The sequence below is a fragment of the Camelus bactrianus genome, chromosome 20 (assembly GCF_048773025.1).
Source record: "Camelus bactrianus isolate YW-2024 breed Bactrian camel chromosome 20, ASM4877302v1, whole genome shotgun sequence".
In the NCBI taxonomy this organism is placed as follows: Eukaryota; Metazoa; Chordata; class Mammalia; order Artiodactyla; family Camelidae; genus Camelus; species Camelus bactrianus.
This window is the reverse complement of record NC_133558.1, coordinates 12,481,361-12,495,567: the sequence shown is the minus strand read 5'-3', so window position 1 is coordinate 12,495,567 and position 14,207 is coordinate 12,481,361. Positions and strand designations below refer to the sequence as shown.

Sequence of the window (14,207 nt, the reverse complement as noted above, 5' to 3'; positions counted from 1 at the left end):
AAAAAATGTTGTAGTTTTATTCTGAAGCCTTGTCATCCATTATAATCTACTGGAGCTCACAACATATGCTCTGAATCCACACTAACAACACACGCTAAGGAGAGAAACACCTTTCACTTCCCTGTCTGTAAATCTGTTGTTCTGGATATCTATCGTTATGTAACAAATTATCCCCCAAACTTAATGACTTAATCCTCATTTTACTAGATCTCACAGTTTTAAGGGTCAGGAACACTGGCAGGGCTCAGCTGGGCAACTCTTCTGCTCTATGTGGCATTAATCAAGGTCCACTGATGGTACTCAGCTGGTGGATGGCCTGGGTAGGAGACTGATGGTGACGGCACTTACATGCCTGGGGTGCTGGCAGGGGTGCCTGGAAGGCCTGGCTCACCTGGAGCTCCTGCAAGTGGCCTCTCCGACTTGGTGGTGCCGGACAGACAGACCAGTGTGGTGGTTCATGGTTCCTGGAGGAAGTGGACACGGCTGATTTCTTAAGGCCCAAGCACAACAATGGGCATGTGACTTCTGCTATCATTCTGTCGGGCAGTCAGGAAAACTACTCAGTTTCAGAGAGGGAACACAGGCCTCTGAATCTTGGGGAGAGGGGTGTCAAAAAAAAAAAAAAACCTGTGGCTTTCTTTGATCCATGTAATAATAGAAAATCATTTATAACCCTGAATATTAAATGTGTATACCAATTTAGGTTCCAAAAATATAATTAAAGCAAATATGAAAATAGTCTAATTTCATGAAACATATTAATCTCTTTGAGAGATGATTGCATTTAGATCTGAACCGAGCAATAACTAGAATTAAAATTTGAGAATAAAAATGAAATAGATGGGTTCTGGATACTTACATATGGCATAAAATAAATGATATGGTAAGAGCACAGAAAGACTAGACATTAACTCACTTATTTTTGATGCCTTGATTTACTAATAAATTTAGACTCTCTCACTTAGAAAAAGAAACATGATCCTTGATTTTTTTTCTCTACTAATCACTGAAAGTAATACATATTCACATTTTTTCCATGTGGAAATTTCTATGTTGTTGGTATCGATGTTTAAGTTTTCTGGAAAGGAAACTTAACTGCATTTGTATTTCTTCTATATGCTAGGCCTGGTGTTCAGCACAATGCTTATATAACGAATTAAATCTTCAGAACCAATTTTTGAGTTTGAATTATTTTGTAGATGAGGAGACTGAGGGTCAAAAAACTTATACATGTATACATTGTGTGCATATGTATAAATACATACACTTATGTACATATATAAAAATGTATAATGTATAATAGGTATGCATTATATGTGTAGATCCATAATATGGAAAAGGAGGAGGAAAAAGAGAAAAGAGGAATGAAGAAAATAAGTTCTTTGGGGACTTATGAGATTCACTTCTCCCATCACTATAGGAATGTTCCAAGGGCTGTAAAATTTCATAGATAAGAATACGATTTTGCTTCATTACTCATTTCAGTTGGATAGAAGCCAAGTTTGAACTGAGAAACAGAAAATATTTCCATGTATGGAGAGCAGCCTTCTAAGAGCATCAGAAAAAGAAAAAGAAAAAAAAAAAAAAAAAAAAAAAAAGGATGGGTCTGGACCCCAGCTTCTAAATTTGTAAATTTTGGACCCCCAAGCTACTCTGAAACAATCTCAGTCTATTTTGCATGGCAGCTAGCTAAGTTTCAATTTGGGTTGTCCCAGAAGTAGACGAAGACAAGGATTCGGGTCTATAGTGAGTTGAATGGTGGCCCCTCAAAAGATATGTCCACTCAAAGTTAATGAATGTGATGTTATTTGGAAAAAGGGCCTTTACAAATGTAATTAAGAAATAAGTTAACAATCTTAAAATGAGGTTATCCAGGATTAGGGTGGGCCAGAAGTCCAATGACAAGTGTCCTTAGAAGAGGGAGGTAGGTTATTTAACTGCAAAAGAGGAGAAGGCAACGTAAGGACAGAGGCAGAGACTGGAATTATCCAGCCACAAGCCGAGCAAGGCCTGGAGACACCAGAAACTGCAAAAGTCAGCAAGGCTCCCCTGAACCGAAGACCCCTCTAAAGCCTTCAGAGGCAGTGTGGCCCTTTTGACACCTTGATTTCAGATTTCTGGCCTCCAGAACTGTGGGAGAATGAATTTCTGTTGTGGTCATTGTTACGGCAGCTGCAGAAAGCTAAAGCAAGATCCAAGGAGTTTACCTGGGAGGCAAAAGAAAAGGTGGACAGGAGAATGGGAAAGTGAGACAGGAAGAAACGAGAGAGAAAAAAATTATCTAGCCATCAGTGTGAGCAACTGGAGCCTAATTTTGCTGAGGAAAACCTGAGAGCCAGCATAAAATACATGCCCCAGAGTTCATGGATCTGGGGGAAAGGAGGGGAGCTGGGGGACTTCTGCACCTGCTCCTGTTAGCCATTGGCTGAGGGCTGCTCCCGGGGTGTTGGGTCCCCAGCACTTCCAGCTCCCGTCGGAATGGCACCAAGTTGGCTCCAGAAGCAGGAGAATGATTCCAGGCAAAGAAGTGCGGGGACTATCTGTTGAGGTCTGGCCACCCTAGTAATGTCTTAACTATATTACTCGGGGTGAAGTCTGGTGAGGCGAAACACAGATTAAGTGAGGAAAACCAGAAAGCGTCTTGACCATCTTGTCATGCTCACACATCCTTGGAGAGGACACAGCAAGCCATGCAGAGCCACTCAGAGGAAGCCCCCAGGGGGGTCACGGGCAGGGGGAGAAAGTGGAACTGCTGTGGACAAGCACCATTAATGTGCTTTCCAAGGGAAGGAATGAGGGAGGCAGGGTAACTGAGTGTAGGGTGGGCTAGTCTGAGTAATTTCAGGGGGCTCTGGGGGTACAGGGGCTGTCTCTAGTGATCTGGCACCTGGCTCTGAGATTATTAAGGCAGGTGGATAATGGCCCAGAGCGTAACAGTGCAGTAAGAGAAAGGGTGGGGGTTGTGGACTTAATCAGCCAGTCAAGGAGGGGAACTGACCAGCTTTCAACCAGGACCTCAAACCTAAGTTAAGGTAACATTTTTAAAAACTATATTGCAGGGAAGGGCAAGGAGACATAAGACATACAAGGGTAAGGTGACAACATGACGACTGTAAGAAAATCCATTTTAACACACTGCAATGAAAATAAAATCCAAATTTCCATTATAATGTATAAAGCCTTGGAAAGGCTTATAGTCATTCATTCAAAGTCCCCTTAAACAGTAACTTGAGAAGTTGGTAAATATGATTCATCTATGTCTTTTGTCCCCTTATCAAAATTTGAAAAAAAATCCTTATTGATGTATTCATTTTTTCAGTCCACAAATGTTTACTGAATGCTTATTCAACACCAAGGACTAGATTCTAAGGGTGCAATGGACAAAAACAGACATTATAATTTCCTTATACCACTTACATACTCCATAAGCAGGGTGAGTAAGAGATGACAATAAACAAATAAGTAAGTAAATATACACAATGTGGCAGACGGTAATTCTTTGGTGATTTAAATGTCGTCCCATCTGGTATAACAGTAACTACAAATTAAATGCTATGAAAAAGCTTATTTCAACATCAAAGAGCAACGTCACAACTTCCAACACATCCTTTCAACCATCAGGTGTCGTGCAAGCAACACTTGATACCTGTCTAGATACTGCTGCACTCTGCTTGCCTCTACAAACACTGTCGTCTTGAAAAAGGATATGTGCCTTTAAACCCAGAGAGCAGAGGTAACAGATCGTGTTTGAAATGGTTGCTAAGGGACCATTTTATATAAATTAATTAGTGAACATCAACTCTGGTTTCAAAGGGCAAAGAAGGTCTCTCACTTGAAAAGGGAAAATTACCCCCTGGTGATTGGAAAAAGGCCATCATAGGGTTTTTTTCATGCACACCAGTAGCATCTTACTGCTGCTTTATTTCTGGGGTTTTTTTTTTCCTTTTTGTTTGGAGGCTTTCTCCTACCTTCATTCTTCATTGTTTTCCATAGTTTTCTTTATTCCTTCTAAGGTTGTTTGCATAGGAGACCAAGGGGAAGGTCTGGGTAATACAGAGGGCAAGCAAGTCTTTTAATGTTTTAAGAGGTGAGCAGAAGACAGGACGTCTTCCCTGCTGGAGGGCTAAAAGACCAAAGAGACACAACATAGAAGGGTTTTTTACATTAACTTAAAAATGCCTAGGAAGTTTTTATCAGAGAAAGGAAGATTAAACATGATTTCTGCAAAATCTTTGTGGGAAGGGAGGGGTCAGGTTAGGGAGCGAAGTACATCCCCATGTTCATATCCTGTAAGTATTGCTATAAATAGTTATGCTGATTTTATAAATAGTTTGTTTAATATACTTAGATATTTTCATAATTCTTCCATTTAAAAAACCAGAATTTAGAAGGAAATCAGGTAAAACTTTGACTCAGATAACTCAAAGGAAGTCTAGTTGTTGGGGGCAAAAAGACCAGGATAACACAATTGTTCATCTGATGACAAAGTAATTAAATTTCATGAATAATTATGAGAAAGGGGGGAAAAAGCTTCTGGTATTCAAGGCTTGTAAACATTGCAGGCATTAAAATAAGAGCTAAGAAAAGATAGGTAGAATGTAAAGCTAATTTGCTTTCCTTTCAGAATTTTTATTTTATAATGCTGTCACATTTCTAAATGATGACAATAATTTTATTTTTAAAAGTAAGTACTGACAAGGCACCTTTACTCTAAGAATACTTTTGACATAAACTAACTCAAAAATAAAATCTGACTAGCGAGAGCAGTTATTTTACTCATTAAATATCAGGAAGATGTGATGTGTTTTGCTTCCTTACAGCTGATTCTCAATGAGATGAAGAAGAAAAGGAAGACTTCCTAATACATCATTTGGAGTTGGAGCTACTCAGTTATAAGGCAAGACAGGCAAACTTTAAACTTATGTCAGCTTTCCACTGCAGGTAAGATTTTTTTTTTTAAATCAAAGATGGGGAAACATCATCCTCGTGTCCTTCTCTGCTGCTGTCCTACAAAATTTGCCCTCACTTTGCTTACACAGTCCTTGGTTATTTGCCAAAGAGGCGTCCTGTGGGTCCCTGATGGTAACACGATGGAGGCAAATGGACTGTTTCATTTCCCATATGCAAGTAATTACTAAGGGAATGGAACAAGCTAGCACTTAAAGATTTTTTTTTTAAAGAGTGAATGCCTATTCATAGTTATCTGAAATGTATCTAATTATGGTCCAGGTTATGTGTATTTACCATAGGTGGGAAGATTAGACTTTCGCTTTAAGATGCAAACTAGAATATTGGTATGCACAGTGAGACTTCTGAAACCAAATGATAATACTGGATATTTTCCTAGGACAAATTGGCACTCGATATTGGGGAAAATCAACATATCTGAGCAGTGCTATCAGATAAGAAACATTTATGTGATGTTCACAGCTAGTTCTTCCTGCTGGCTTTTGTGAAACTTAATGCTTAAAAAGACAAATACTAGACTCTTGGCTTTTGTTCCCAAGTTTGTTTACCTTAATAATAAGAGATATCTGTGAAACGGTTGACATTGTCTTGGCCTATACCAGAAGCTTCTCTGGAACTTAAGAAGAATTAATGAATGTATAAAAAATTAAACCAAAAACGTAGTAGGAAACCAAAGTAAAAAGATCCTTCCCATCGCTGAACTTTGCCATGAACTTGGCTTGGTACCAGGTACCTTGGTTGGTTTCTTGCTTCCTTTCCAAACGTTTCAGTCAATGGGGACCATTGTAAATAGCTGGCAAGTCACTGAAGGAGTTCATGTGTAGGAAGGTTAGGTGTTTTCCAATCCCATCCCTCAGGCCTTTCCTTCTGATTCGACATAAGCTGCATCCACAGGCCTGTGGGGAGAGTTTGCCTCTAAACTGATGTTAATGGGTCAAAAAGTGTAGTAACAGAACCAGGGAAATGTAGGGCTCGGACATAACACTTGAAGGGGGACACATTTTCTTTATCAGTTTGCCTCCCATATGCACAGAAAGTCATGGTCAGCTTTCAGCTCTCCAAATGGAAACTCTTGGTTCCCATCTGCCTGCTCTGGTTTGTGCATGTTGTTTCCACAAAAGAAAGTGGAAGGTAGGGAAATATGTATGCAAAATGTCTTACAGTGTTAAAATGTATAAAATTATTACACATCCATTTCCACTAAAACCTGTTTTAAATTCTTACTAAGAATGAAACAAAGATTCTTTGTTGTAAAATAAAATTTTTGCAGCTCTATTATGATTATCGGATAGTTAAGAGTTTGATGTGCCAGGATCTAAAGAGAATTGTTAACAGACATCCACCTTCTAGTTAAATTTTAGTCAAAGGGAAGTCCACAATTGTCCATGGGCAATCAGCTATGCCTTGGCACAGGAGGCCCGCAACACCAATTTATTAAATGCATACTGGCCTCAAAACAATCTTTTCCTGGCAGATGCACTCGCTGTGCTCTGCGACAGAGCCAGCCTGCCACCCCAAGGGGCGGTAGTTCCAATACCGGCGTTCCTGGGAGGCTGGCAGACGATGGGCTCCCCCTAGGGGCGGACGGGCCTCCGCGGAGGGAGAGCAGGTGGCGCGTTGCCAGGAAACCAACCCCTTCCCTTGGTGCCGCTGACAGCAAAACAGGAGCAGAGGGTCTCCTCTCCACACTGTTTGCTTAGGCAGGCTCCCGGCTCTCCCTAGCACACCAGCTGAGTGCAGATCCCGCTTTAACGCGCGGAAGCCAAGAAGCTCATCTCCGCGAATCCCAGTGGAGAAACTTTCCTGTATCACTTTCTCTTTCCCGGGCGCAGGCTCCCTGATTTCCTTACACTCTTCATGTTTACTTGTCCTTGTTGCCCTTGCAAACCCAAGACAGAGCTGGAGGAGCGTTTTGGAAACAGCGATGGCTGGGCTCCAGCAGTCAGCGGAGCAATGTGACTTAACAAGGGTATTTTATTCTTAGGGTATCTTCATACCTACAGAGCTCTTTTCCTCCTGAAAGCTCAAAGAACAATTCTGGCCTTGATTTTTGCCTCAGCAAGATGCCATAAGGTTTAAGAAAATACAACTTCAAAAGAAGGCTCTAAGGAAAATCACAGAGTATTTTGGTGATTACTATATTTATGCAGCATTATAAGATATTTAGTTGGAGGTGTTTCTGAGCCAAATCTTTTATTATTCTGATTAGCCTTCAATAGTCTTCATGTGCTTTAGAAAAAAATTTACAATTATTCTCTTTATCTCCTCAGGTGTATGCTCCAGTTCTCCTTCTTGGTGAGGACTTCCCTGATTATATATGATTGAAAATTGCAGCTCACTCCCACCAGCATCCCCTCTGCCCCTAACCTGCCTTATTTTCCCACAGAGCTTCAGTGAAGGAAGCAGGACCACTAAGCAGAATGGAGCACGGGTGTGCTATAGAAGTAAGGCCTCCCGCAACTAGGAGAGAAGCTGGGGAGTAAGGGTCTGCAAAGGAGCTGGGAGATCAGAGAAAGCCCTAACCCAGCCCTTCTGAAGCTCTGCTGCGGATGGACAAGTAGGAGCACGTGGGACGTGGGACATGAAGCAGAGGCCTGGTGGGGAAGTTGGCGGCAGGCTCTGGTCTCTGCTGGTCAGCCCGGGGCTGCTGGTCAGCAGAGCAATCAGCAGGAAGGGCTGGACACCGAGCAAGGGGGGAGAAGAGCAAGGCGGAATCCTCCAGCTCCCTGTGTCTGTCCCTCCTGGCATCAAACCATGATGGTCTTCAGATAGTATGGCTACTTCTTCACCTTCAGCTTCCCAACCTTGTGCAAATTCCCTTTGTGGCTAACTTTAACTGGGAACCGTACAAGGAAGGGAATTATGAGAAACATGATTCCTGTGTACCGTACTGGACACAGTACAAAACTACCAGTCTTTCACCCCCCCTTACATATTACATACTTTAATTACATATTCCTTTTATTTGTGTGTGCATATGTGCACATCCACGTACACACACATACACACGATCCTAAACTCCATGAATGTAGAGAGTTTTATACGCCCCAGTGTCTAGAACAATGCTTGACATAAAGCAAATATTCAATGAATAATTGTGGACTGAAATTTTTATTGCTGCCCTTTGAATTATACCTGGGGGCAAAAGCCTGAGTCAGGATCATTAATTTTTGGTTGACTAAATCTAGGTTCAGGAAGTGAGTAAGTAGTCAAATCCAAAAATACAGCAAGTCACTGAGTCATCACTGGAATCTTCAGAGTCTGCCAGCGTGTAAGGCGTTGTCCAGCCAGCGTGCCACTCTCCTATAAGATGTCGACTCACTCTACTACCAGCAGTGGCCTTATTTCTGCCTTTAAGCTCAGGGAAGCTTAGTTCAGAATATGAAAGAAAGAAGGGCTAAGGTGGCAGGACCCACTTTGTCAACTTCACCCAGGGGAAACCAGGAATTAAGCTGCAGAGATATATATTTTTAGCATCAAATGTCAAGATCCGGAGAATTCATTTTGTTAAATATCTTGAAAAAGTCCTCAATTCCTATAGCCTAAGTGGGACACACTTCCTCCTGTTACGTGTTTCCACAGCCAGATTTTATTCATAGCTGGCTGACCCTTAAAAGACATGAGTCCTTCCCCCAAAATACACGCACTATTAGATTGTCTGGTGGCCTTATACTTTAGAATTAGAAATTTCTTAAGATTCTGCAGGCATGTCTGTTTTCAAGGGTCTCTTTACCTATGGAAAGGATCATACCTTAAAGCTATCACTTTAATCACTTACAGAGGATTAAGAAACAGAGCCAATTAAAAGACCTAAGAGAATCACAAATTGGGGCACATGCCCTGATATTGAAGGCAACAGGGAAGAAGAGTGAGATGTAAATTGAAATGATTGCTCAGGAACTCAGAGATGACCAGTCAGACACACAATAATCTGGACACTAAAACCTCCTCTCGAGCCTTTTGGTTGGGACTGAAGCTTGATTCCCTGTGGCCCCTGTGTAACCTGTGAACCTGCTGGGATGGTTTTCATTGCAAATAAAAGCAAACAATACAACGTGGCTTAAGCAATCTAGGAGAGTTACTGGCTCACACAGTTGCAAAGCTCAGCCTTAAGCCATGAACTGACCAGAGCCCCAAATGCATTTCTTTTGTGTCTTCTCGTCTGCCTTTTCTGTCCCTCGTCCTCTGCCTGCCTTCACAAGACGGCTGCCCACAGCAGCTGGTGCCCCATGTTTCCTCAGCAGTCACATCATCAGGGACAAAAGGGGGCCTTCTTCACACCCTGAGACGAGGTTCTGAGCATTATGCTCATGGCAGCACCCCTGAACTGACCTCTGTCCGCGGAGATCTGAGACTGACGGGCTTAGGTCAGGGTTATGTGACAGCTGTCGTGTGCGGTAGTGGAAGCGCTGCCCTGAGACTCCCGTGTGGGGCCCGGGATACTGCACGGCCTTCCTAGGGCGGCCGTAACAAAATGCCAGAGGCAGAACGGCTTAAACAACTAAATGCATTTTCTCCCAGTTCTAGAGGCTGAAAGCCCAGATCAGGGTGTCAGCAGGTTTGGCTTCTGAGGCCTTTCTCCCCAGCTCGCAGATGGCTGCCTCCTTGCTGTGCCCTCATTTGGCTTTTCCTTAGTGCATGTGTGTACTTCTGGTGCCTCTGCGAGTGTCCAGACTTCCTCTTCTTTAAGGGCACCAGCCAGCTGTATCAGGGTCCACCCATATGATCTCATTTACCCTCTTTAAAGGCCCCAGCTCCAAATACAGTCATACTAGGGGTTAGGGCTTCAATGTATGGGTTTGGGGGGCATAACTCAGTCTATAAAAGGTGCTAAGAGTGGGGACAGTGCTCCTCAGTGGGCATGATGACAGCAGTGTGGGGGAGAAGGAAATGTTGGGGAGATAGCCACAATATCCGTTGCAATCTGCAAAACCTCTAAAGGCAGTTCCCTTTGACTATGATTTAAATACGAAAACAAAACACACCACCACATCATTAACTGTGTGTGGAGCTTCCCTAGGGCAGGCTTCTGCTGGATGAGAGTCTCCTGGGCTTTATTGTTTTCTCTAAGCAAACATTTCCAAAAGTGTATTCCAAGGAGCAGTTGTCTTGTGGCGTATTCCACACATACACACACACAAATATCTGTTGGTTAAACAAACAATGGGAATCCTGCATCATGTAGTCATACAGATCTTGACTTACAAATTAGCATATTTAAATGTCCCAAATAAATTCCAAAGTTAAAAAAAATGTTTACTTTTATATAACCCAAGACTTCTCAAACTTCTTGTCAGCATGGAATTTCCCCAAATATTACCTATTAAAATTCCTATGGAACACAAGTTAGGAAATGCTCTTCTGAGGAAATGTTACTTTTTATTCAGAGTGGGAAGAGATAAGTTGCAGGAGGGCAAACATAACAGGTTAAACAATGTCACAGGCATTAACATTAGTCTAATTTGGTTTTACTCTGCTTTTTTCATAGAGGATCAAGGTTTCCGGCTCTGGGAAAGGAAGCTGACAAATTTCTGGGCTAGTCTGTGGCTTTAGCAGAAGGATTGCTCTGGGGCTCACTTCCCAGAAACCGCTCTAGCAGAACACCTGAAGCATGCGGTCATCGCCTGTCTGCACCTGTTGCTGCCACAGGCTGAGAGAGACAGAAACAGGAACAAGGGACTTTAAGGTTCAGGAATAATGAAGTGTTTGTGCCAAAAACATTGTCCAAGAACTCGGCAAAGCAGCAAAGTAAGGAGCCAGTAACCAGAGGAAATAATCAGTGGCAGCAGCCCAGAGACAGGAGAGGCTCAGAGCCTCCGTCCGCAAGGACGGCGGGGGCCCGTGTGCCCAGAGCTCAGCTCCACCCTCTTGCTCCCGGGACACTCTTTCCGATTTTAAACACTTGGACACCAGAAGAAGTGGACACTTCCAACACGTAACCCAAGACATCTGTTCCAGCAAAGTAAAACTGCGAAACCTGAAGGTAATTTGGAGGCTGCCAAACACCTGTGAGTCAGACAACGCACACGCCTCCCCTTCTCTACAAGCGCACATGAGCTTGAACCTTCTGGGCATTTTAGCAGTTTACCATCTGTACCGATAACCCTTTTCTGCAGCACAGAGAGTCTTCGAGGAGGATGTAAAATCCAGGATCCAAGATAAGGAAACGTGTTTACACCTGCTACATCTGTTCAGTCATTTGCAGGCTCTGCTTCACACTGGACTCTCTGTGCCGGCACACTTTGGAAATCATCCTTGTCTGGTTAAGTTTCACATGTGCTCCATAAAAGCTGAGAAGAATAGAAAAACCAACCTTAAAAGCCCCCTGGTCTGGGGTTATGTTTCCAGAGAAGACTATCGCCATTTTCCTTTTATCTTAAACAATCGTGGAATCTAAGTCATCATTAATAAGGTTAAATATTTCTCTGGCAACGCACTCACAAAAGACGGGAAGGACATTAAATTAGTTCTGTTGGAAAGTAAAACCTGTAGACAAGCTAATTGCAGTAAAGCAGTTGATAAAATAATAGGTTGAAAGAGAACAATAATAACCAAACCACCCAGACAAAGCACACAGTCATCTGTCTTTCCTCCAAGAAGAATATAACCCCAACCCGCTATTCACCCTGTTGCCAGTAGAGCCAGACACACCGGAATGTGCTGCAAAAAAGACAATCAAGCCTTAAGAAAGAAACAGTGTGATCTGGACAATCACCTGTCACAGTGATTCCTCTGATGTGTTAAGTGGCTGAGGAAAGAATAGCACAGGTGAGCAGCCGGAAAGTACTCGAGGGGTCTCATGTAAGACCTGCACTAAGAAAAGCAAGGCCCACGTGGGCCACAGTCCATCTGAAAGCCCTTGAAGGTGGCTTGGGTAGCAGAGGCCAAACAGGATAACAATTTATAACAACAATGACCATTCTGACCTGTTCAGAGCATCTAGGCCGTGGCATTCAAGGAAATTTACTGACACTTGTACTAAGAGGCCTACTTTATCCTATATGGCCATAACAACAGTGGTGTTCATGTTGAGACATTTGGGAGGATCCAGAGCCAACAGGTTGAATGCAAGTTGACAGTGGACCCCATTTTAAGAGCAACCATAATTGTGTTAAAGCTGCTTTATCGAGATCTATTTTGTTGCCCAGCAAAAATGGAATTGATTCCAAAGCAGAAAGTGTTGAAACTAGACGATCCAGCACAGCGTTTTGAACTCCTCTTATTTAAGTTTCAGATGAAGCAACTAAGACAAAGAAGACTGGTCCAGGGCATCAGAGACAATGGCAGAAGCTAGACAAGAGTTCAGTTTTCTGTTGTTAAGCCCCAGGCTTACACAGATACTCCTTCTGGCTATGATCCTAAAAGAACCTAGTCTTCTCCACCCACAAAACACTCTGCCCATGCAACAAACAGGTCTTTCTCTAAAAGACTTTCAGTTCCTTAAGCTGAATTAAACAATTCCAAAGGTCAATTCTTTCTGTACGTCTACTGAGAGATAAATTCACAGTGCAGGAGTCTGTGGTCTTATTTTGCCTAAGAAAACTTAAAGCTTATACTTTCGTCCTTTTCTGAAAGGAAGGGCATCCAACAAAATACAAAATGAAGAGGCATCTTAACTTAGGTCAGTCATCACTAGCTTCGTGGAACGTGTGTGTTGCAACACACTTTCTGGGATTTTCTAGAGAAAACTTACAAAGATCTGATGCCTAATGGCAATGCTTTGTATCTACAGTTCTTCTAACTTAGTACTGGCATTTCACATGTTACTGATATTATAATGAAAATGCCATACACCACAGACCAGGTCTGAGAAGAAACCTGAATTATCTTCCCCTAAGTGACAAAACTGGAAGGTCTAATATTAGGTCAATTAAACTCAGACAGCTCTAATCCCGATCGCCAGCGCTACAAAGAGACCACATGATGGATTAGTAACAGAGGCAGGAGTAGAACTCAGGGTACCACCCTTCCAAGCTAGGACTCATTTTATTACACCTGGTTTTAAATCAACATAGTTTTCTAGTGGGCCAACAGAGCAGCATTATTTGACACACACTGCTGATCAGGGACCAGGCTGATTCATATTCATCTTATCTTTAAATCAACTTATAAAAGTGAAAACCATTATAGCTTTGGGTGGACTGGAGAGCGGAAAGGCAAAGACTAGGATGCTTGGAGTGAAAGTGTTGAACAGAAACCACTTATGTGGCTTTTTAGCTGTTGCCATTACCCATGGGGGAAATGCCCCACCACGTCTGTACACACCATACCTCTGACACAGTGGGCCAGCACGTTAATTCTACTCAAGAAAATTTACAACAGGTTTTACATACTTGCTGTATACTTCCCCTTCCAAGGTGTGATTTTAAGGGCAACAAAAACCTCATCTCCTATCCTAGATTATCATCTTGGCTTTGAGGTAAGGCACCATCTCCTAAAAATCCATCACCAAAAATATAGGTATTTAATCTAAGTGGAATAAACAAAATTAAGTAAGCCATGTTGTCATCTTTCTAAAATCTTGTTTTAAACGTTAAAAAAAAAAAAAACAAAACCAAAACACTATCTGCCTTCAACTCTTCCTGCGGCCCAACCCAGACCCTACTCCACTCCAATCACTGTAGCTGAGGTCAAGTTTCAGGCTCCCATGGCTTTCAGGTTCTAAGTTTCATCTTCAGCACCTGTAATGAGGATTTTCTACTCCAGGTCAAGAGCTTCTAACTGTCCTTCCTTGAACACTCATTCTTCTGACGGCCCCCTGGGCCCCCTCCACAGACTCATGATGTTCTTCCTTCTTGCACTGTATGTCCCCATCATCTCTACTTTTAAGGTTTAATCTGACTTCTGGCAGCCTCAGCTCCTGGTAATAATCCTTCTCTTCTCTGAGTTCTTGACATTTCTGGGTTTGCTTTCTATTGCTCTTTAATATTTTGTGCCCAGGTAGGCTTTCGTGGTAGTTCTTTTCCACTTCTTTTTCTAATGTAGAGCAAAAAAAAACCTGAATGTTTACAGGGGAACTTTATGACCATGAGTATCAGGAGAGGGAGGAAAAAGAAATGATTATTTCTTCAACAGCATTCACTAAGCACCTACTATGAGCAAAGACCACTTATTATGCACAAAGCACTGAAGACAGAGTAGATTGCCCATGGGCCTTATGCCCCTCTAAGGAATTTGCTGACCACTGGAGGAAACAGAAAAACCCATGGGGCCAGGGCTGAGAAAAGTAGGTCCACCAA

At 42.5% G+C, this 14,207-nt stretch overlaps 2 long non-coding RNA genes across 4 annotated transcripts in view; one reads left to right on the top strand and one right to left on the bottom strand.

Moving 5' to 3' along the window:
• Nucleotides 1–14,207, bottom strand: part of LOC123614056 (uncharacterized) — a 440,858-nt gene that overhangs the window by 220,070 nt on the left and 206,581 nt on the right. The window lies entirely within an intron of this gene.
• LOC141574131 (uncharacterized) lies at nucleotides 4,821–9,191 on the top strand. Its single transcript, XR_012500820.1, has 3 exons — nucleotides 4,821–4,941; nucleotides 7,239–7,263; nucleotides 7,355–9,191. It is a non-coding gene; the product is annotated as an uncharacterized LOC141574131 (long non-coding RNA).